The 25535-nt window shown below is 35.1% G+C and overlaps 1 pseudogene; it reads right to left on the reverse strand.

The window, feature by feature from the left end:
• Window positions 1–8552: 8552 nt before the first annotated feature.
• LOC149214948 (phospho-2-dehydro-3-deoxyheptonate aldolase 2, chloroplastic-like) overlaps window positions 8553–25535 on the reverse strand; it is a 29305-nt pseudogene continuing 12322 nt past the window's right edge.

The raw sequence follows: 25535 nt of genomic DNA on the forward strand, positions 1-25535 counted from the left end.
ACTACTTTCCTCTCAAGACCTATCATATCATGAGAAACATCTTAGTATTCTAGACTACTTTTATCACAAGACCTATCATATCATGAGAAACATCTTAGTATTCTAGACTACTTTAATCACAAGACCTATCAAATCATGAGAAGCCAAAATAAGGAAGTAGATGCACAAGAAAATGAGGCTTGCCTCCTAGAGGCATGAAAAATCATCATTAATGGTTTCTTTGGATGGAAAGTTATTCCATGATGAATTCCTTTCGTGTTCCTACTCATCCTATCAATATTAGTGCCTATGGGTATGTCAAATAGGGAACAAACATCTTGGAGGATATCAAGGCCAACTACCTTAAGCCCTCCACCAATCCTAACATTGGTAATTATATGACAATTGTTTTGTTTTGTGGGCCTGTTGTCATGGTTGAGGTGGTTGGTGAGGGCCTAGGACACCATGTGAAATCCTAGCCCTTACACACATTTCATGTGGAAAGTTCATCCTCCAGACAATACTGTAAACATTTGTTTTCCCTCATACCATATTTCTTGAAGGCTTCGGGGTGGTGGGTGTTAACGAAATTCAATGTTGGTGAGGTCTATGTTGGGTGTGATGTTTCAAGTCCTATGATTAAATTCATGGATTTTGTTAAGTTGTTGAGTATCCAAGCTTCAAGAAGCATGTGTCTATATGGGAGTCAAATTAAATTTTCTTGGTGCAGGGGGGCTCTTCAATTTCATGGAGGTTCTAGTCATGAGGTTGAACCAGAAAGTAACAAAAGACGCTAACCTTATGTCATGAATGGATCCTTTTATTGCAAGTTTAGAATCATACCCTTGCTTGATTTCACAACCACATTTCTCTTCTACTCAACTAGGATTTGTAAATTATTCTCCTTTGGTTCATCTTTAGTCTCTTAGGAGGTTCAGGGGGGAATTTTGGGGTCCTTCTAGGCGGAGTTGTCATCCTCTTTGAAGAATACGAGGTCCCTTTGTTGACTTGTGCACTTCCATCCCACCATACTCTAGACAATGGTGGTTCTAGCCTATGGAAGCAGTCATGCAAGAGTTTTTGCAGAAGGCCCCTTATCCACTTCAACACAATATTGCACCGTGGCTCTTAAGAATTTACAATCAATTCAAGAATAGGACTATAAGTCCATAGCAGAGAAAAATTATGCCCTGTAGAGCTATTGAAGAATAAAAAGTAGCATATCTTGTGATAGCGGATTTCAAATGAGAATGGGTGATCTGTTCATTGCTACCAATGGTTTTTTCCAAGACATAATTATTGGGTATGGTAGTTTTGGGTTCATCTATAAATATTTTTCAGCACATGGGAAAATGGTGCATGTGAAGAAGTTGGGTATGGATTCCTTCCAGGAATATAAATCCTCAAAAGAGTCAAATATCTATCCAGGTAGCTGGGACATTGGGGTACATGCCTCCAGAATATTTTAATGGATAGATTGCTACGAAGCAGGTCGATGTTTACAACGTTGTAATGTTGATGATGGAGATTGTCAATGGAAGGAAGCCTAACCTTTGTATCCAGGTTTCATTGACTCTTGTCTCTGACGTTTGGGTCCATATATTACCTTCTTGCACATACCCATATCCACAAGATAGTTCAATGGAAAGTAAGTGAGAAAATTTGGCAAAAGACAAAGGAACATATGAACTACTATAGTATGGAAATAAATCCTATGGTTATATATGAGGAATACAAACGTTGACATAAGTCCATATCAATCTTCGAAAGACAATTGACATGTAGGATAAATATGAGTTTGCAAAACCTAGAAATTGGAACAAGAAGGTGGGAACAAATGGAAAAAATAGAACACACGTCTTCTATGTGATGAACAACCCTTTGAAGATGAAACTTGTTTGTTGCTAAATTGTTCCAAATATGACAAACTTTCAGTCCAAAGGGTTGAATGCTTTGTTGAATTTTCTAGCAAACATATAGGAAGCTTTCCCAATGAACTGTAGTTTTTTTAGATATGAAAAACTTTCAGTACAAAGGGTTGAATGCTTTGTTGAATTGAATTTCTAGCAAACATATAGGAAGATTTTTCAAGGAGTTGTTAGAATATAGAAAAAAATCATTTTTCTAGCACAAGCAGAGATGAAAAGTTTATAAATGTATTGATATACAAGGCAATTTGAGCGATATATATTTGTATTTACATCACATATCTTATACAACTAAATATAACAAGATAAATTTCATGGACTCTATTTTTATGATGTCCCATAAATCTGTTTGAGCTCTTCGAGGATGGTAATAAAAGTTATGTTTCATTTAATTTCAAATTCATTTGCTCAACTAGATTCTTGGGTCATTTCTACTTCTGCCACATTTCCTCTCTATACATACTACTTCCAAAATATAATCTGTAACCTATTTAAATATTTCCTCTGACAAAGAGACTTCGACGAGTAATTTAAATGCATAGTCCTCAAAAGCCATGTCAAAGTCCTGCTTCCTCTTCAAAACAATGTGTACACTAATTTCTTCGATTTACATTTTGAGTTATTTGTTATTTATATTTTGATAGAATGAATTAAATTGATGAAATGTTCGTGATTTTTGTTTATAGAATCCAAATGTAGACTTAATTGACATAGTCTTCACTGTTGGACAGAGAAAAACTTGCAATTTGTTTATAAAGGATCCTTCTATTAGTACAGTTTTGTGCAAGTTGAAGTATACACTGGTAATCTTTATTGTATCTTTAGTAATTTTGGTTTGTGTGCTTCGAGACAAAATGATATTATGCAATCATAAAAGGAGTAAATTTGTTGATCATTGATGTAGCAAAATTTTTGGTGATGCATTTGTTTTCCTCCATACTTTAAATTAATATGGTTTATTTTGATGAAATGAAACCAAACGACATGGAGGTCCTATGACAATTGTCCTTGAAAGCACATGAAACAGTGGCTTTGTTCAAGTCAGCAGAAATCATTTTAGAGTTTCAATTACTATGAAGGAAGGGAGGTTCTCTAATTGAGTGAAATGGCTCGGTATGCTCCTACTTTCATATTCTCAATCGGAATCAAGTACCTGCATATTTTTCAAGAGGAAGTGGGAGAGTAATCAGGATGGAATCAGCCCCTGCAAGATGATGAAGGCAATAATCTGGTGATTGATTCAATTTCTAGACACTCCTTATTACCCTACAAGGACTACAAGGATAGCTACTACGAGAAAAAAGAAATTGGCTTCTAATCATGTGAATAAGCCCACTCCCTATGAAATACCATGGTAAAAATGTTTCATTTGGCTGTTAGAAATATCATGGAATGGTTTGAAGTTCCACACACTCCTTTCTACCTGGAAGTTCTTTTCAGGCATGGTTTTGATTGATGTTACAACTTGTATGATGTTGTACTGACACAATAGTAATGCATTGTAAGAATCTCTTTTCCAAGCCAGGATAAGACATGTTGTTGTTTTATACATATTAACTCACTCTAGAATGAGATCTTGTTAGAAGAGTAATATGGATACTAAGTCCAAAATCGATCAGTAAAGCTACCTTTGTAACAAAAGAAACCAATATAATCAGGCATAATTCAAAACTATTATAAGGAGATATAGATATGCATCTGTAACATTTTCTATATGGATACTGAGTTCAAAATCGATCAGTAAAGATACCTTTTGTTTATTGCCTTTTGTAACAAAAGAAACCAATATAATCACTCATAATTCAAAATTATTATAAGGAGATCCAACTATGCATCTGTAACATTTTCTCAATTCATTCGATCAAGTGAAATATTTAACTTTACAGTCTTGATTTGAATAAAAAGGACTTGGCATGGGTCTTTGAGAAGCCAGACACATAATTTTTGTCAATATTTACCAAAGTTCACATACAAACAACATTTTTTTAAATAACAACCTCGATAAGCTACTAGCTTCGTGGAAGGAAAACATAAATTCTTCCACATATTCTAAAACCTAAATTCTTCCTCATATTGTATGTTAGGATATGCATGTAAGTAATTTGTGTTGAAATAACTTATAGTATTGTATGTTAGGATATGTATGAAAGTAATTTGTGTTGAAATAATAGATAGAATTTGGATAAAGGATTATTCACAAATAAATGTCTCTACACTAGAAAAGGGTATGATTTGAGTTCAAAAGAAATGTTATCTGAAACATGTCTATTCCAGGTATTCAAGATAGTCCAAAAATGTTGAACTTTTAGTCACTTGAAAGCCTTTACCTACCTTTAACAAGATTACCTAAAAATTGTAGATTCAAAAAGACAAATCATTATTAGGCGGTTGATGCAAACATAATAGGAATTGTACAAGTCGACTAATAAGAAGAAATACAATTAACAATTGCACTGAGCATTTTTTAGTGTTATGCAACCATGCAATAGATATCTAAAATATATCATTACACTAACTCATATGTGCTTCATAACATTGAAAAATCTAGTAGTTGTTAATAATACCTCAAAAAACTGCAAAATTAAGGGAATTAATTAATACTCAAAATGTTGTATAAACATACCCATGGGGCATACAACAAACAATGACAAGGTGTTATGTTAAGGCACTTTGTGTTGTAAAGGTCACTGGTTCTCAACTGGAAGGGAAGGACTCGCAGAGATATGATTATGATGATGATGTTAAGCATGTTTTTGGGTTGTTGAATATTTTTGTATATTGCAAAAGCCTCACAGATATAGTATAACCTTCCTTCCTTCTAGTGTGACAAGAAAGTACATCCCACGACTTGTCTGGTCTCATTCTTGCATCATCATATCATTTAATACACTTTAAATCTTTTGTTTTCATTAATGAATGTGTAAATTTTTGGATTTTGAAACTACTTGTTGAAGGTTACTAATATTCTATGCAATATTGACAATCTGCTCGTCTTTTGTTTCTTATTTGGTTCAAAATTGAAGAGCTCCAATTTAGTGAGTTAAAGTGGAATGGACTCTTGTAAACTCCTATTGACTAAACGAGAGAGCTTATGGGTTTTGAGGAAGACATGTTGCAACAACATTAAGATTTCTCTTTCACTCAAACTAGGATATTGTCTTCATCTATGCTCCTCTTCCATGTGCTATCCAATCAATGACACACAATGACACAGAAATAACAGAAAATAAATAAAATGGCATAAATTTTTTACTTATATCATATATTTTCTCTTTCCTTTACTCCTTACTTACAACGTTTCCTTTGCAACATATGGTGCAATTGCTAGTATTTAACATGTTCATTAAAATATGCTATTTATGAAGCATAATGTTCCGATGATTTTTTTTTGTATTACTATATTTTTAAATAACATCAATATTTTCACTATTCAAGTGAAATATTTTTATCACATCTCCTTCGTATTACATTATAATATTGACAATGAATCTAGCGATCACGATGTTAATGATATTATTAAAAATTTAGAATGGGTTTAATTAAATTTAATGAAACATGCATATTTATTTTTGTTAATTACACATCTTATACTTAGCTGTAGAATGGCATGTCTTTTGATTATTTCTTAAACTAGTTACATTGTTTATGCCATTGAGTTATGCAAATGTTGTTATCATTTAGTTACTATAAAAAATATGTATACTAGAAATTGAACTGAGAGGTGCAAAGGAACATCGATAAAAGGAGTGGAGGGAATGTGGAAGGTAGTAATGAATTGAATTTATGATTTTTTTTTTTAGAAATAAATTGAGGGAACAAAGCTTCTTAAGTTTTCTAGACTATACTTATAATGGAAGACAACAATGCATAAGGAAAAGAAATCTATCCTCAAAAGTTTTGTTGTATATGTATGTCAAACAACCCAAACTAAAAAAATACGAATATTGCAGAGGATTGATGCATGAATAAAAATATATTTTCTAGTTGTCTTGCTTCCACAATATTTAGAATCAAAATTACCAATCTTGTAGAAATTATGATCCATTGAAATCAGGGCAACCCCAATGAAAGCGATGACTAAATGATGAAAGATTAGCAAAGTAAAAAAGTTGCCATACCTGAAAAGTGTAAAAAAAATCCAGCTAAAATCATTTGGAGAGCAAAAAGGCATGACCACTCTCATAACTATGTCCCAAACCTTCTTTTATAGTTGAAGAAATATCAGATAGGCATTCCCATCAAGTGAAAGGAGGCATTGCAACAAGTTCAACCATCCCTCTATACATCTTTGTCAAAAAAATTTCACATGATATTTTACCATTTTGTAGAAGTTTTACACATAATTCATCTTTTAAATTGTCCACATTAGAGACATCAATATCCTTAATAGCTATGTAGAATAACCCCTAGAACAAGTTTTCATCATTCTTCGGCAAATTTACGCAATTTTGTAAACACTGAAGTTTGATTTCTCTCTCTTTGTCAAGAAGAAAATCCTAATTAAGGAGGTAAGTGTCATAATTGTTAAATCAATCTTTGAGCATCTACATTATTATAAATGTAAAGGTGAAGAAATTCAAATATCATAAATTGAAACCAACAAAACCTAATTAATAAGACAATCCTCAAATCAAACCTTCTTGTTGGATATTGTTAGATTACTCAAGGCAACATTTAGGACCGAAAGTGACGAATATTCTAGCTCTATCCTTTCAAAAGTCTGTAGTTAAGGCTATTAAGTACTTTGCCATGGACAAAAACCAACAACTTGCCAGATCTCAGAAATGCAATTATTTTCAGATCTACTGTCTTGGGATCACAAGATTCACAAATGGTTCCTAGTAAGAGGGTACAATCCAATGCATGAGTTGGAATTTAACTCATCTAAGTCCTTTTTATTTGGTTCCAAGTCTACAATCATCCATTAGAAAATTCTGCAATGTTGCAACAAAGCCACCTGTCAACATAATCACATTGTCTATCAACTAATGTAGAATAATTAAGATGAGAAAATTTTATCATAGTTTAGTGTCCTACAAATCAATGAGGAGATCATTGAGTTCTATTAGAGCATCTCCTACTTCTTCTAGAGAGTCAAAATTCATAAGCATAGTTGTTGCTATATAGGCACTAATAAGCTTCACATCCCTCAAAAAGGCATGAACACTTTCATAACTATCTCCCAATTCTTCTTCTATGGTCAAAGAAATATCAGATAGGCATTCCCATCTAGTGAAAGGAATCATGCAGTGAGATCAACCATTCCTCCATACATCTTTGTCAGAAAGTTTTCACAAGATATTTTACAATTTTGTAGAAGTTTTACACAGAATTCATCTTTAAATCAGCCTCATTCGAGACATGAATAACCCCTAGAACAAGTTTTCATCATTCTTCACCAAGTTTATCCCACTCTGTAAACATTGAAATTCATTTTTTGTCTCTTTGTCAAGATGAAAATCCTCATTATGGAGGCAAGTGTCACAATTGTTAAAAGAATCTTTGAGCATCTACATTATTATAAATGTAAAGGTGAAGAATGCAAAGGAATTTGCTTTGGTGCACCACCTCATTGGTTTCAATAACTGAAGATACTGAGAAAGCCCCTTTTACAAGGCAGATTGGTCCATCCCACCACATCATTCACTCTAATTTGAAACCCTACTAGTGTTATTCCATTACATTTGGAGCATTGTGAAATAATTGTTATTCCATTACATTTTTAGCAAATTGAAAGAAAATTGTCAATAAAGTAGCAGTATCTAGTGTCATTAGCTTGGAAATAACTTCTAAAGTTTTCTCTTTGGCTAGAAATTCCAAATATATTCCTAGAATAAAGGAGATGAGCATGGCACTAGTCTAAAAAAATCCAAATCCCTTGAAACTATTATTAGTTGTAGCCCTGAACATTGTGTAGAATGAATAGGATTGTGCAGGCCAACCCCATAAATGCAGCCTCCCATCTCATGTACTTATATTTACACAATGCACTTATAATTACACTATTTGTAATGCCAAATATTCATAATATAATTATGAACTGTTGACAATTCTCTTTACCCCTTCCATTTAGGAGAATAAAACAACAACAACTCAACTAATGAACTCAATACTTGTTTCTTTAAAAGGAAGGCCCAAATAGGTGAGTATTCATGAATCTTTGGTGTAATGTTGTATGGATGTTAATTTAAAACATTCATAAATTAGCTATATTGTTAAAGTATATAAAAGAAGAAGAACAATTTTCATGAAATTTTTTTAATGTGTATTTTAATCAACAATCAATCTGATAAAACTCAAGTTGCAGAATTTTCATACACTATTTGTGAGGAAATTTTCAACTTCATCTGGAAAACAATATTGTGAGTAACAAAGAGAATTATTTTTTCCTTTCTAAAATTCATATTAATCATCATCCCCATGTCCCCCCATACCATCTCAAATGACAACAACAACAAAATAAAATTCTTCAAAATAAACTGCCTTTGATATTCTATTTTCAAACTACAGTAAGAAATATAGAAGCCAATTTCAATATTGACATACAATCATAACCATAATAATATTCCAAGATACTCATCAGAGAAAAGGCACTTTCTCTAAGAAAAACCCACATCTCCTCCTTATTTCAATATATGACACCCTTTAGAAGGAGACAAGTCCTTTGAATTGAGAACCCAATCCTGAGAGGCCATAACCCAATCTTATCTTCCTCAACCTCTCTACTATGATGAAATCCAATTCAAGAGCCTGGGAGGCATTCAAACGTGGATCACAATGTGTGTGGTAGCGACTGCCGAGATCATCCAAGGTCATAGTCCTAGATCCACCAATGCACTCTATGACATTTTACCCTGTCATATCCAAATGCACACCACCAGGATGGTTCCCTTCTTGCTCATGAACATCAAAGAAAGAACTTACTTCCACCTATAAAAAAATTAACAATTGTTCAGATTACTAGACATATAACAATAACTACAACTATTTTCTAAAATATGATTATTTTATTCCCTTATAATGCATTCATTTATCTTACATCACTCTCCCAAATATACAACATTGTATATATGTTGCTCCCTTATATGCCCCTTTATTATATCCTTATATTGGGATTTTTTTTCTGCATTAATAGTCTCTTATACAAGATTGTACAATCACAACAATGCCCCTATGAGCAGAAAGACAACAAAACCAATGCCTTTGTAATGATGCAAGATGTTATAGCAATGGATTTATAAATGTAAATACTTATTATAGGGACCTAGATTACTTACTCTTATCGCATCAAAGGGTTGAGTCTTAAGGCCACATGGATCTTTGATAGTGTTACCATGCATGGTATCACTAACCCAAGTGACAATAAGCCCTGCATGATGCACCAATCTAATTAGGTGAGGTAGCTTAACCCTAAGCTTTTCTGCCCCCATGCAAACTGTTAGGCCCCTATACTACTAGTGTAACCCCTTATTGTTATTAGTACAACCCACTTATTATATTGATGTACCCATGTAGTGCCCATATTGTTACAATTGTGCCACATAGAAGCCCACTATTGTTACTGTTGTGCCCTACAATATTATTGTTATGTAGGCTTGGATTGTATTGGGACCACTTAGACTCCTATATATAGAAAGGAGGTATTTTCATTTGTATCATCCAAGAATTGTTCATTTATGTAATGTAAAGGAGGTTGCCCCCTCGAAGAGGCTGAATTCTAAGTCGTGGATCTCTCTTTTCTATCTTTTTGTGAGCTGGTTTCATAACATTTGGTATCAGAGCTTTGGATTCTAGGGTTTCGCTGCTCCAAACAGGTCATCGTGGCATTTTCGCTATAACTTTCTTTCTGTAACGTTTCAGAAGTCGCAAAAAAAACCCATTTGAGAAGAATTGGCGCTGAACCTTGGGTCCGAATTTCAGAACTTTTCTCGCAATATTTTCGGAGATATGATCTGAGGAAGTTTGTCTATTTGCAGACTCCTGAATTACATTCAAAACAGGTGACCTGGGGAAAATCGTCATAACTCTCTCTCTGAGGATCGGATTGAAATTTCGTAAAAAGGTACATAAAGAGGACGGACTTTAGTTTCGTGTGGGTGAGTTTCAGATTCAAAGGTTGAAACAGTGACTCGTGGCACATCGTACAAGTTCGCTCTATTGAACCAGTCTAAAAGCAAGTCACTGTGGGAGATTTCACATAACTCTTCCTTGGAGAATCCAATTTGGCTCAGACTTGTGGCATTGGAAATAGGACGCAGAAGGCTACTACAGATAGCAATTTCAGAACTGGATGATCCGAAATCACAGAGATACATCAGATTCAATATCAGGCTTCTATAAAGTAAAAAAAGGTGTGTAGTTTTTTTTTTAAATTTTTGTGTAAGCTTGGTTTAACGGAATTCAAAGGGCATAGTAAAGCATTATTATTGATAACCGATGCCCCGAGGAAAGAAAATGCAAACACCTAGTAAGGAACCTGAAAGCTCTAGCATGACTCATGAAGAAGAGGAAGAAATGCTACATGATATATCAAAATTACAAGAACAAGTGCAACAAATGTCACGCTCACAAAAGCTAACAGAAGCTAAGATAAGTGGCGTGGAATCTAAGATAAATGGCGTGGAATCTAAGGTAAATGGCGTGGAATCTAAGATAAAGGGCATGGAAGCTAAGATGGATGGCATGGAAGCTAAGATGGATGGCATGGAAGCTAAGATTGACGCTAAATTTGATGGCATGGATGATAAGATGGATGAATTGAAGAAGTTGCTACAAGAAAGGGTCACTAATGGTGAAAAGGTAGTAAAGGAAACTCATGATGAGAATAAAAGAAATGTTAATCATGATTCCATAGACTCTAATGTTGGATCGAAGACTCACCATGTTCCAAAAATCGATGTAAGGAAGTTTGATGGCAAGGATCCCGCCACATGGATATTACAGATGGAGCAATTCTTCGATCTCAATAATGTGCAAAACACACAAAAGGTACGTATGGCAACTTTATATTTGGAACCAAATCAGTTTGTATGGTATCAATGGCTTTGTTCTCGTAAACAATTTATCACTTGGGCAATTTTTACGGAAGAATTGATAGCACATTATGAGGATACAAAAAGCAACACTTTTTTTAGCCAATTGATGAATCTCAAACAAAAGGGTTCAATAATGGAGCACATTGAGGAGTTCCAAAAATTGAACATAAGGATAAAAGATATTCCAGAGGAGCATAGGATTGATGTGTTCATAGGGTCTTTAAAGGATAATATCCAACACGATGTGCGCCTTTGGGAACCTGATTCATTAGAGAAGGCATTCAGGTTAGCAAGAAAAATGGAAAGCAAAATTATGGCAACTAGGAAGCATACCATTCACAACTATAAAGATGGAAGTGTTGTTGCCCATAGTCTTCCACAACCTACAAGGTTGACACCGCAACAATTGGAAGAAAAAAGAGCAAAAGGGCTTTGTTACAATTGTGATAGTAAATACACAAAAGGTCATAAGTGTGCTGAGAAGAAATTATTCTACATAGATTGTGAAGAGGAAGAAGAAAAGGAGCAAGAAAGGTCAAAAGAAGAGGATATATTCCAGGAACAAAGCCTATATGAAGAACAAATAAATCCGACCATATCTTGTAATGCATTGGTGGAAATTACCACTCCTCAAACTATCAAGATAGAAGGACACATCAAGAAGAAAAATGTTCAAGAAGTGAAAGATCACATCGAGCATCAAGAAATGAATCCGACCATATCTTGTAAAGGACTGGAAGATATTACCACTCCTCAAAAGATAGAAGGACATATCAAGAAGAAAAAGGTTCAAGTAGAGAAAGATCATATCGAGCATCAACAGCAAGTTCTCCAACTTTTAAAGGATAACGCCATTTTGGTGCAAAATCAAATGAAACAACAGGTAGATCAACATCGTAGTGAAAAATGTTTTGATGTAAGTGATTGGGTATTTTTACTGCTACATCTCAAGCAAGCTATTTATGAGAAGGAAATGTTGGCAATACTACATGCACTTAAAAAATGGCGACCTTACCGAATGGGAAGACGCTTCAAGGATGAGGATGTGGAAGCATTGTTTTGTGCTATTTATATTATCCAACCAAATTGGATAAATGAAGCAACGGATGAATGGAACAAGAACGAAGAAGTATGGACACTTATTCAAAAGTTGCAAAAGATCCCAATTCAAGCAATATTGCCAGAAATTGAAGAGGAAGGAAAAATCATATTGGAACCTGGAGCAGTCACAGAAACAAGAACCTGACAGTTACGAAATCGATCAATTTCAGAGTATCTCATCAAGTGGAAGAACTTACCCGCTGAAGATTCCACATGGGAGGACAAGAATCTTATACAGAAGCATCAAGAACTACTCAAGCGTTGAGGACAACGCTTTTTGAAGGAGAGGGGCATGTTAGGCCCCTATACTACTAGTGTAACCCCTTATTGTTATTAGTACAACCCACTTATTATATTGATGTACCCATGTAGTGCCCATATTGTTACAATTGTGCCACATAGAAGCCCACTATTGTTACTGTTGTGCCCTACAATATTATTGTTATGTAGGCTTGGATTGTATTGGGACCACTTAGACTCCTATATATAGAAAGGAGGTATTTTCATTTGTATCATCCAAGAATTGTTCATTTATGTAATGTAAAGGAGGTTGCCCCCTCGAAGAGGCTGAATTCTAAGTCGTGGATCTCTCTTTTCTATCTTTTTGTGAGCTGGTTTCATAACACAAACCACCATAGTAGGCCTACCAGGTTTTTTCCCTGGATTCAAAATATCTACAAACTTTACCAACTCCCCTATATCCATCTTGTCACTCACCTTCACATATTGAAAACAATTGATTAGCAAAATGTGTGGAATTAGATATTAGTAACATGTATGGAATTATGTCCACAAAATATTATGGATTGTGAGTCCTTGTGGTTGTTGTATATGTGATGTGCTTAATAATTGCAAGTCTTACGAATATAATGGCATATCTCATAGTTGAGATTTAGTGCCATAGTAACACTTCCTTTCTTTTGATAACTTAGTGGGTAACAATGTTCCAATGCCTGAAACAATAGTAAGGTGATGTGAATGAGTGAAAATGAAACACATATACAAAAAAACAAAAGGAGAGTGAATACCTTAACACCGATGGGATTAGCCACCCCATGAAGGAACTCTACGTGAAAACCATCTAACTAGCATGTTCTCTCACCAATCCAAAGCATGTGAGCTGAGCAGTCATAGAACTTTCCAGAGGTCAAATCTTGTCTAGTGAGTGATTCTTCAAAGGGGAGTAGGAGGCACTCATGAGAAATGTAGAATTTAGTTGTAGTCATAATTGAGTGATCTACAGTTAATCCTGCAGTTGCCATGAATCCTAGAACTTCATTCACACATTGTGCAAGTTCTCTATATCTGCAACTATTATGATACCACTGTTAATAAATTTAGTATGTGGTTAAGAGAGTTTGTTGTCTCAGATAATAAACAAGTCCAATTTCCAACTTGACAAGGTATCTTTTGCTAGAAGACAATCAAAAGGAAGACTAATAATTTGTAGATTTTAGTGTCTTCTAAATATTGCTCCAGATGTATTTTATGATAATTATTTGAACATGTTTAATCTACTTCATGAAATTTGCTTTACTTTAAACAATTCAAGTATGCCAGCTAGTGCAAAGGGTTCCTTGTTCAAAATTAATTTATAGTTCTATTTCTTGCCATAATTTGCCAAAAAAATACACTAAAATTTCAAAAGCCTAGATCAAATTCTTGGCAGTAGAAGGAAATTTAATAATTACCATCATTTGCAAACCTCCCAAGCCACCTGTGGAACTTGGATACCTAACAAGCATAGAGTTACGTTCAAGTAACTTCACAATATAAAAAATCAAAAGTCATGTGAAAAAGGCATTAATACCAAGGTAATCATATTTTCATGTCAACTATGCAGTTCCCATTCCAAAATTTGGTACTGGGAAATTCTGGTAGAGTTGAGTGTTTCATAAGCTTAGTTTTCAGCCTATTTTGAGACAAACTACTCAAAATTTAGAGGATGGGCAGGAAATTGTCAAACTCCAGTTTCAAAGTTCCATTATTTCTCAAGTTAGGATTGAATATTATACACAAATGTTCAAGCTAATTATTTTACTTTTTTCTTGAGGGCTTTAGAGTGTTGGATATCAATTCAAAATTTTAAACTAGGAACACTTTTCTTTCTAGCCAACAATGGACTTTTCAGCTGTTAGCAAATTTGAGATCTAAACTTGCTAAAAGTGACAATATGATAATCATCACCAAACTGTATCCAAAATATCGCATATCATATATGTTTTGAGGCTAACCATTAAAATATTTATAATGAAAGTCGATACTAAATATTTCCAGGTTTCCTATTTTAAAGAATTGATTCACAATTCACATATGGTTAAGCTTGAAGTGTTAGATGTGCAAGGCCATGGTTTTCAACACTTGGATGGAGACTTTCATTATCATAGTGGAAAGCTTGTTGGAACTTAGATATATTTCAACCCCAAAGAAAGATACAATAATGGGGAGTGTATCCTTGGGATTGAAACAGATCTAAGCTCCAACAAGTCTTCCAATACGATAAACAAAGTGTCCATCCGAGTGCTAAAAACCATAGCCTTGAACATCAAACACCTTTCATATCTAAAGATTCTTAATAAAATTTAGCTTAAAATATTGTAATATATCTCCATAACCATATGAATCACTAATCTAAAAGCAAGAGATCAAATAATATACCAACTAAAATGAAATTCTAAATTGAACCAGAGGATTCAAATCATAGATAATAAGCTATTAACATTAAGTCCAAAGGCTTAATGAGTTAAACAAAAAGTAGTAAATACCTATCACCCGATTCACTATGCTGTGTGAAATCAGAATTCCATTGGTGAACCTCTTGTTTCAAAAGCACGAAGTAAATTTAGTGTGGTCGCTGACTAGTACTAAGCTCTGATCATTCTCTCTGGATTAGGAACATGAGATTTCTCATCAAAGGCATCCCCATTAATTTTATCTCCCCTGTAACTAGAAATATTTACTCCATTAACCTCCTTAGATGACATAGATCAGGGTTTTGTGAACTTTCCAACCATTCTGCCTATTTGATAACCATAGAAACATGAATTTATCAAAGAAAATAAGGGGAAAGAATATATGCATTTAACAGAAAAGTACAAAGGCCCATTTTAAAAAATTTAAAGGGACTGAGGTCTTTACAATTGTTGATCATAAATTCCAAAGATGTGGAAATTTGACAAATGAAATGGAAAAAATCGTGTACCAAGGATTGAGTTTAAACAATATAATTATCAACAGAGAAATGTAAAGATAAATTTGTTTTCCAAAGAAAATTTAAAGCAGATGAGAAACATTAGAAGAATTTAGAAACTTCATCGAGATGTGACTCAAATTGTTAACTATTAATTTGGCCCATGTTAACAGATACCCCATTATTCAAAACATCTTTGTTAACAATAGAAAAAATAGCAAGATAGTACAAAATAAGCCATAATTAGATCCTGTCAGGCTTGTAAATTAGCTCTGTAGGAGTAAATCTCCAGCCAACTAGTGTATGAACTGAAACTCCAATATTCTCCAAACATTTCATGCAAAGTTTTTGGCTAGAAGAAAAAAATGAACATTAGCAAGATGATGACCCACCGATATAATGTACACTGCAAGGAAAGTAGGTCATCCTTATAGATGCATGGAATGAACGAATATCCAATAAATGCAATCTAATGTAATTGAGGATGAAAAACGTACAATCCTAGGTTGTAGTGGATTAAGAGACATCCAAAACAGGGGAAGGATATAAACTAGTTTCTCTGGAAACTTTTGTAACTGATGATATCATGTAAACTGTAAAAAAAATCACAATAGACAAAAACCAAATCAAACACATCTTCTGCTATAAAACTCAATCACCTATATCGTCTAAAAGAGAAACAAAACAAAAGAACACTAATCATAGAGATATGTTTGATCTTTGAGGTTGGAACACTAGAGATCAAAACAAATAAGAAACACAAATAAACATACCAATATAAAACTATGCAACTAGCCTCAAAGAAACTATTCAGGAACACCAAGTTGGTATGTCCTATTCCTATGATCATTCCATATAAAACACATAGATGAAAGCATACCAACCAAAAACTATGCTACCAGAGTCAGAGGGATCATCTAAAAACACCAATTTGGCCTATCATATTCCTACGTTCATACCCCACCTACACATATAGTGAAATTGAAATGTAAATGCACATACCTTGATAACCGATATTTGACCACCAAACATGAGAACAACACCCATTTGTAGGAGTATCATGAAAGTTTCCTTGATGTTGTTGACATTGAACTCCTTGAAGCTCTCTGCACAGTCTCCTCCCTGAAGAAGGAAGGCTTTGCCAAGGGCTGCTTCTACAAGCTTGCCTTGCAAGTGTCTTGCCTCTCTAACAAACACCAGTGGGGGGAATGCCTCCAAGGTCTTCATCATCGAATCAGCCTCTTCCTTATTAGGGTACTCTGGAAACTACAATGCCTTCGTTTACTTCTGAATATCTATGCTCCACCCACCTAGTTTACTCTTAGATTAGTTGATCTTCATTGGTTCGGTACACACTTCGCTCACCACCATTGCATTAGAAGACAATCTCCTCTTCTGGTGCTTTGTGGGCATTTCTCCTAATTTTTCCAAGGAGGCCGAGGATGTCGATGAAATGGAGCAAGTGTCCATTCCTATTCAATGCTACAGAAACATGCAAGTATGGCATGAGAACGTGGGTGGAAGGCCGACTCAGTGGATGCCATGAATGTGGGCGGAGGATGGCATTCAATGCAATTCAATGTTGTAGAAACATGAAGGTATGGTGTGAGAATGTGGGTGGAAGACAATAGTCTAGATGTCAAATTTTAATTCGTTGGACAGACGAAAACCAAGCTCTCTCATTAGCTGGGGTGAAGCTCGGGTGAACAGTGTTTTCCCACCCCAATTCGGCAAAGAAAACACCTATCAATATAATTAACGTTAACTAACTTAAACTGAATTTAAATAGGTACAAACAAGAAAAGGCTGTCACCAAATTTCCAGTGGATAGGCAATGTACATTTGAAATTCCAGGCCTACTAATACCACATATAAGATGGAGGAATATGGACTGCCTTGATCCATGCATCGAATTTTGAACGTAATATGTGTATGTATACATATATGTAATATATGTAATCCATGCTGTGATTTGGCCATGATTTTTTGGAATTTTTCGTGGATTTCTGGTTGGAAAAATTTGTAGTGAAATTTTGATTTGTGTTATTTAAATAATAGTTACCAAAACTCTATTGGCTAAAAAAATTCAAAAATTCATCAATACAATTAGGTTCACAATAATTTTAATAACTATAGACTTTTCTAGCTTATGGATTCAATTTAAGTTGAAAGTGCCATGGTTCTCTGCTCTCTCGTTCTTATTATTTATGCTCTGCCCATTGCGATTATAAGAAGGCTCAACACAGGGCACTACCGTAACATCTAAATGGAAATTTTAAATAAAAACTTACAAACTACATTAATAATAATAAATAAATAAAAATCATCAAAATACAACCATTAAGAAATATATAATGACCCATGGTAATACATGGATATGTGTAAATATCAATGCACTTATAGAATTCAAATAGTTTCATATATTACTGTATGTTAAATTAATGTACAAGTGAGGAAATCCGAGTGGGGATCCTCTTGGTTCAATTTGCTAATTTATTCAGGTTAGGTTATGTTGGGTTCGCACTTGTACGTGGTAACACACGTTGAGCAGTTGAACCATGGTAAAGTACCTGTGATTGATCCCGCCCTTTTTTCGCTTTGCCACCATTGATATTCATCCAGCAATCTGACGATGAAGGAGGGGTAGGGTTTGGTTCTCTAACTGACTCTTTGTGCCTGAGCCTTAGAGGTTTCATTGATACGGTTTCTCTTGTATCTCGCACTACTCTGTGATGGTCGGGTCTTTCAAAAGAAACCAACGGTATGCGGCATTCTCTGTGGTTTGAAACAATGGTGACAATGAAACCTTTCGGCTCAAGTATGCCATACAACTTGGTAGACAGAGAGTTTTATGTGCACCGTTTTGAGGGTTTAATGCTGGTTTGGGGTTTCTACCTTAAACCTATTCTAAAGGTCCATTATCGTTTTACAAGCATGGCCCCAAAGGTTTCAGAGGTGGTGGGACACAAAAAGCACCATGAAACCCCTGAAGAAGGTAATCCTCCCACAGCGAAATTCCCTGGCATTAAAATTTCTGTTTTCGATAAGGTTTTACTTCTGGTTTTTATGTTCTCACACTAGGCTACTTCATTTTTAGCTGATGCCAATCATCGTTCTATAGATAGGTGATTCATCGAGGAGATGCCCTAAATTCAAGTAAGGATCCTCCTAGGTATTAGTGAGTTCATGAATATGTAAGAAAGGTTCTAGCCCTTACTATATTTACTGACTTTCAACCCCTTGTGACAGGTAAGCTACTTCTTGGAAAGTTTGATGTTTAGGACCACAACCATTAAACTCATAAGAGCTCACAGCATCCTGATGGATTTACAGGTTGGCGCTAAGTCCTTTGGTATTACTGTTCCAGGTTTGTTCGTTAAAGGGGTTTCTTGGAGGGTTTTCTCCTTGTGAACGAGTTTAAGTTATGGATGTATAAAATGGTTCTCTTTTTCTTTAAGTCTGGTCATAAAACAAGCTCTAGTTGTTGATAGGTCTTCTCTTTGAAATGTAAAGCTATGTGTATTGAATCTTTATACCCAGCTCGATAGTTTGTTTGGGAAGGCCTGTGAAACTGTTCCCGTATTTTGTGCTTGATTTTGAAGGTTGGACTGTAATAATTTTTTTCCTGATTATATGGAGAGGTCTAAAATGCCTCTAGTTGGCTCCTCTGATAGTGTCGACTGCTTCATTGTTTACTCTCTGTTTAGGAAATGCATGATCTCAGTTTATTACTTCTAATATGAAGTAAATACATTGTTCTCAATTTCTTTGTGTACCGATGTCCTGCGACATTGTTGATATGTACATTGTACTAATTCAGATGTGATAGTTCTTGTCAAATTTCTTGTAGCATTACTTTCTATGCATTATATTGCATTTATTCACTACGTAGGATCTCATTAGGTGGATCCTCTAAGGATAAATTCTACTGAAAGTTTCATTGCCATGATATGCTTAGCTGTTTTACTTAACTCAGTATAGGAAGTCATTTAATATTTGGTAAAATCTTTAATCTTATGTTTTATTAATATTTATGGTTAATATGAAGTCTCCCAAAGTGGCTATTTACAATTCCCTTTATTTTACTGATAGGTTATATTCGCAGTGATACTTTCTAGGAATTATCTCCTATTTCTATTCTACAAAACAAATAATTCTATTGTAACCATTCAATTTATCCATTGTAGGTTCCATGGTTATTAGCTCAGAAGTGAGCCTTCTATCCTGCTTAATGTTTTAACCTACGAGTCAATGATAATATCTGCAGTCCAGTATTAAATATTTTAGAAGCTTTTCATCTTACTTATCTATTATCCTGCAGGTTAAATAATAATATTTACAATCTAGTAATAAATCTTTAAAAGCTTTCTATATTACTTATCTGTTATCCTGCAAGACAAAAATAATATTTACAGTCAAGTAATAAATCTTTGAAAATCTTTCTATCTTACTTATCTGTTATCCTGCAAGTCAATAATAATATTTTTCAGAAAGTCTCTCCTCCCAGCCACGAGTCTGGAAATCACGTCCAAACTCTCCCTCGAGCACTTTCTATCTTTCACAATGGATTATATCCAGTTATATTCAATACCATGGGCCTCTGGACTCCTATCCAACCTCAATCTCGGTACTTCTTATTGACTAGATTGAGCAACTTTCCAACTGGTTGATTTTATCTAGCTCTAGGATAGCTTTTTGCTCCTCTTCCCCTCTGTTAAACACATACATGGAAAAAACATAAGATGAATGATAAGCATGAGAGAGTTTCTATTATTAACAAATGATATAAATTTATAGTACATTCATATGACCTTTGGTTTCGTATTCCAAGGTCTCTTGGAATTCTTTAGACTATTCAGTTTCCACACCAACCCTTAAAGGATTAGGTGTCCAACATTGCCCCCCTTAATCCAAAGGGTTATGTATGAGTCCAATAAGAGAGTTGTAATAAAAAACTCACAAAAATACATGGTAGCACTAGGCTGAATGTGCTCTCTGAAATGTTGGTATAAGGGTAGTGGTTTAAGGATGACCACTAACACTAGAATGCTTAGTGCAGTTCCCTGAAATCTTCCAAGTATGGCATGAAGCTCAGGTCTTCTACTAGAGGAATTGCTCCTGATGTTATTAAGAGGGAAACCTTCAACCATGAAATGGAAGTCTCTCTCCGGCATAAAAGGGAGAACCTCAACCTGAAAAGGGAGGTCTCAACCTATGATGGTTTAAGGATGACCAACAACTCTAGAATGCTTAATGCAATTCCTGGAACTCTTCCAAAACTAGAAAGAAGTTGAAGTCTTCTGCTAGAGGAAGTGTCCCCAATTCTTTTAAGAGGTATCACTGACTAAAGGCATGCTCAGGGGCATATTTGTCTCTGGCTACAACTCTGAATCTCGTATGGCAGGTTGTGGCTTAGGTTCACCTGATGTGGCTTTGAAGCTTGTAGATGACCATTAGTTCTCCTCCTGTCAGATACAAGGTGAGATGATGGAGAAAATTCAACTGCAAGGTTGTTCAATATTCGAGAAAAAATCCTATTGTATGAGAGAAATATCTTCGTGGTTGTTGAAGCCCATTGCCAAGAAGTGATCCATCAAAGATGAATCTTTTTTCTTATGAGAGGTTTGTTTCTGAATCATCTATTTGAAGAATGACTAGTTTTATGACAGTGTTTACATGGGTGAAGATCAAAATAGTGATCTTTCACATGGCTAACTTGGTCACAGTGTTGGAATTTCACACTCTGTTGTTGTTGCCGTGGAAGAGGAGTAGAATATGGAAGAACTGAAGGTGAACTGTCATGAAGGAATCCAACACTCTAAAACTGAATGGGCTTTCAGTAATCTGGAATATGAAAGGAAACCTCCTTATCATATCCAAGACCTGTTTTATGCTTGTCACTGACAAGCTCTTCCCAAGGTTTAATGATGGGCTTGGGAAGTGCAAACTGAACTTCTGCATCTACATGTAACTCTACTGCTTTATTAGGCACTTGATTTGAATCATCTGTAACATTATTGTCTTGTTGTTTATGGGGGTCTGTTTCAATATTCTAAGCAGAAACAGGTTCAGAATGATGACTCCACTACTATAATTCTTCCGGTTGTAGTTGAGATTCAAGCTACAAAAAAGCAATATGTTCTTGTGCATATTGTAGACAAGTCTGAATTTTTGAGAGAAAGCGTTTGCTGATTTGGAATGTGTCATTAGAAGTAGATAATATCATAGTTTTCAAGAACTCCAATATTTCATTAATTTTGGTCATTTTCATTGAACAAATTAGGTAAGTCTCTCGAATTATATGGCTAAAATGGTTGCAACAATAAACAAAGATACCCTGTTGGAAAAAATGCACAAAGATAATTTTGCACAATGGCCAAAATACACTCAAATTTGGCAATATAACCAACGATCACTCTAAAAATTGCCTCGGTACAGTAAAATGTATTTAGTGCATCAAAACCAACCCAAGCTCATTGCATCTTACAATTAATATCTTAGATTGCAATCTATAAGAACAAATTCAACAATTTAAATAGTTATAAATTCAATGACTCTTGCCAACCATTCATTAATGGAGCAAGCTTCCCACATGCATAGAAACATAGGAAGCTTTCAGATACCAGTAGCCTCATTGATAATATTCTTTGTTACAAAAGCTCTCGCAGAGACCAATAATGGTTAGGGTTTCAATTTTCAAGATAGAGATACTCCACACTTAGTGGTTGGTAGTTCAACGCTTCAAACACACAACATATTTTGAACAACGCAGAGCTTTAAGAGAAAACAAATTTAATCATAGTTTTCAATGCATTCAATGCACAACTGAAGAGAAAACTACTCCATTGTTCGAGCCTTCAAGTATGTCGAGGCTCTATCTAGGCGCATCAAAGTGGACTAGTTCCTTCTTCAAGTTAGTGCTTAACTTTGATTTCTTGGACCTTTAGAGTGCAATAGAGACAAAACACTCAAACAATTGGATTTGAGTGACAATTTTGTTGTTTATAGAGAAACATTAAAATCTCAAGCTCTAAGGCATCAACAAGATAAATCTTTGTACCCCACAACTCTCCATGACATTTGGCGATGAACTTGAGCACAAAATATGAAGGTGAAGATTCGATTTGAAACCAGAGGAATAAAACATAGATGCTTCTGACGCACAATGATAAAATTCCTCACCGATAGATGGTCATGGGTTCGTGCCTTCACAATACTTATGATTTCATCACTGCTGTGTTTATCGCTTTGGCCAAGGTAGTGCTACTCGGTTGTTGAGCTTCCAAACGACTGAATTAACAATGAAATCAAGAGCGCACAAAGATGAATATATAACTCACTGTAGAGATTTATGCACGGTTGTTGTTACCACTTGTCCTCCTCTTAAGTAATACTTCTTCTTGCTTGAGGTTTATTTTCATTCCAAATTTAATCCTATTCATTTGCTAGTAGGTTTGAACATCTAGTTGTTACACTTAGCCATCAAAGCAACCGTAGACATGAAATGAATATTTAGTTGCATATTGTGTGGAAGAACGTGTTTTCGGTCCTGCACAAGATGGCAATGGTGCTTCTATCATGAGATAAAAACTCATGTGTATGTACTTTAACCCCAAAATTCAACGAAGAAGGGCCTAGCTCAAAGGAGGCTCCTACCCATCCGATTAGATAAAAAGGTTTACAATTTTCTAGAGTGTAGTTATTTTTTCTTTGGAGTCCAACCAATTACAGGCTTTCTTGCCGCATTTCAACTAGGAATATCTAATACAATTATGGAGGAGGTTCAACCAAGCATAAAAATATGGATTATAATTTATCTTGTTTACATAAATTCAAAAAAGACTCTTGCAGAAGGTCAGCGTATCAAGGCAAAGAAAGCTCGTGAGAACCCAACTTGTGTTGAGATTGTAGATTCTTGTATATATTTAAGACATCCATGTGTTATAGAGGCTAACAAGGCATATCTTAGAGATTTTATGCCAACAAGCAAAGTAAGAGTTGAAGCCGAGGGTCCTAGGGAGTTGATATGGGATAGTGAGGACTAGTAAGGAGTCGAACAGGACAGTGAGGACTGGTAAGGAGTTGAACGGGATAGTGAGGACTGGTATGGGAGTTGAACCAACTCTACGGGTGTCAACTGTTCAGGGAGATACACCTTGAAACCTTGATAAAATACAAAACCTTAAAATATACGTATACAGTGTGGGAGGATGGAACCAGTTGAGAGGTGCCCCGGGATGCGGACTCCGAGGCCCGAAGAGATACGCAGTGGGGAGAGTGAGGGGATCGAGGTATGAGCTATGTGTAGGAGCCGAGGTCGATTTCGGTAATAACACAGTGCAAAGCAAATTCAACCAACGCTCAATAGTAGAATTTTGGCCAGGCTTAGAATCGAAGAATTCTGATAGGGTAGGGGCAACTGGTAGACAAAGAAATAACCTTGAATATAGACATGAATATAATGCATATACATTTAGCATATGAACTATCACTTACAACATAATTAGATTCAACGCATATACATTCACAAAGTGAAATGGTCTGCTAGAGCACCTAGGTGCAACAGAGTAGCATTAGTATATTTCTATAAATAGGGAAATGGTAGACAAATTTTGGAAAGAATACAATGTTGACAATCTCTAAAAATGCCCAAGCCTAACGGTAGCTATGATACCATGTTAAACACATACATGGCAAAAACATAAGATGAATGTTAAGCATGAGAGAGTATCTATTATTAACAAATGATATACATTTTGTTGGAAATAATACTGAGAGGGGGGGTGAATCAGTATTAGCAATTTAACAATATTTCATTTCCATAAACAGATTTATATACGCTACTTCTGTTAATGAAACCTACATGTATATGCAACTGTGTTTAGAGCAACCAGCGTATACCTTGCAATCTTATAATTTAGTTAGTTGATCTTTAATCTGTGTATCATAACCATATAACCAATAATCAAATGCAGTAAACAGAACATAAAATCACACACATGAACACAATATATAAGGTGGAAACCCAATGTGGGTGAAAACCACCTGCTGCAATCGTCTCAGTATTTCTTTAATAAGAAACTTATTTTAAAAATTTTGTATTGGTGTAGCCTTATACCAGTACGCATGCTTCTACTTGTAGAAGGCTACAACCTTCTCTTGTTCTCCATCTTTTCCTGGAAGGCAGCTACAACCCCCTTAGCTCTTGTACTAGCTATTGTGTTTACTAGTACGTAGGTGTTGACCTACAAAAGGATACAACCTTCTCTTTTCTTCAAGGGACCATGTTTCATAAATTTTCACACTGGATCCATCAATAACATCAATCAAACATCAAATATATCTGCATCAATCAATCTCCCTTGCACCAACCAAAACTGAATCAAACAATCAATTTTTTGAACGTTGTAACTAGAACACAATAATAGTAACCAAAACCACAAGCAGAACCAGAACACTGTAAACAGCAAAAAAAAGTAGCTAAAACATATTTTATGAGACATACGCTACTTCAATGTGTCGAACTTGCATTCATACGTTGTTATCGGAAGGTAGACCTGCATATACGTTATTTTTAAATGTTGAACCAGCGTGTATACACATCTTTTCTATACTAAAACTGCGTATATATCTGTAAAAGATGATTTAACCTTTACAACTATTCAGATATCAGTTATACCCAAATCATTAGATTTACAGATTATGACATGTGCCAATAAAATATCAAAACCACACAAAGATACTTCTCTTCAAGCCTAAATATCTTGACCCATCAATAGAACTTATCCTTCTTCAAGCGCTCAGGTTCCTCCTTGATTCCGATCCAGGTATGCACCATAACCCAATGACCAATATTCTAGATCTTGCTCTTCATTAGATATTCAATGCTTGAGTGCCTTTACCTAATGATCTCCTCCTCCTTTTATAGTCTTAGGCCTTACTCAATAACATGGTCCAAAACCACCTTAGAATCAATACCTTGGACCAAATACCTAGGGTCAATACTTTGGGCAAGATACCTTGGACCAAAACCATGGGTCAAAATACCAAGGATCAAATACCACGGACCAAAACAAAGTTTTCCAACATGTACGTGCTTTTCCTTACGTGAAAGTGCGTGTATACACATACACGCCTTTTTATTTAAGAACCCACGTGTATACGTGGTTTGGTCAAGGGGAGCCTACGTATACCTCTTTTTCCTTCATTCTGTGATCCTAAATTGTGATCTGTCATCTGAGTGAGTTTCCATCAAGGAAAACACCTGTGTCATAGTGCCAAACTTATGTCATAATGCCAACA

This window comes from Pinus tabuliformis, chromosome 1_1 (assembly GCF_031772625.1).
Source record: "Pinus tabuliformis cultivar Carrire ecotype Pingquan chromosome 1_1, CPIR1, whole genome shotgun sequence".
Classification (NCBI taxonomy): Eukaryota; Viridiplantae; Streptophyta; class Pinopsida; order Pinales; family Pinaceae; genus Pinus; species Pinus tabuliformis.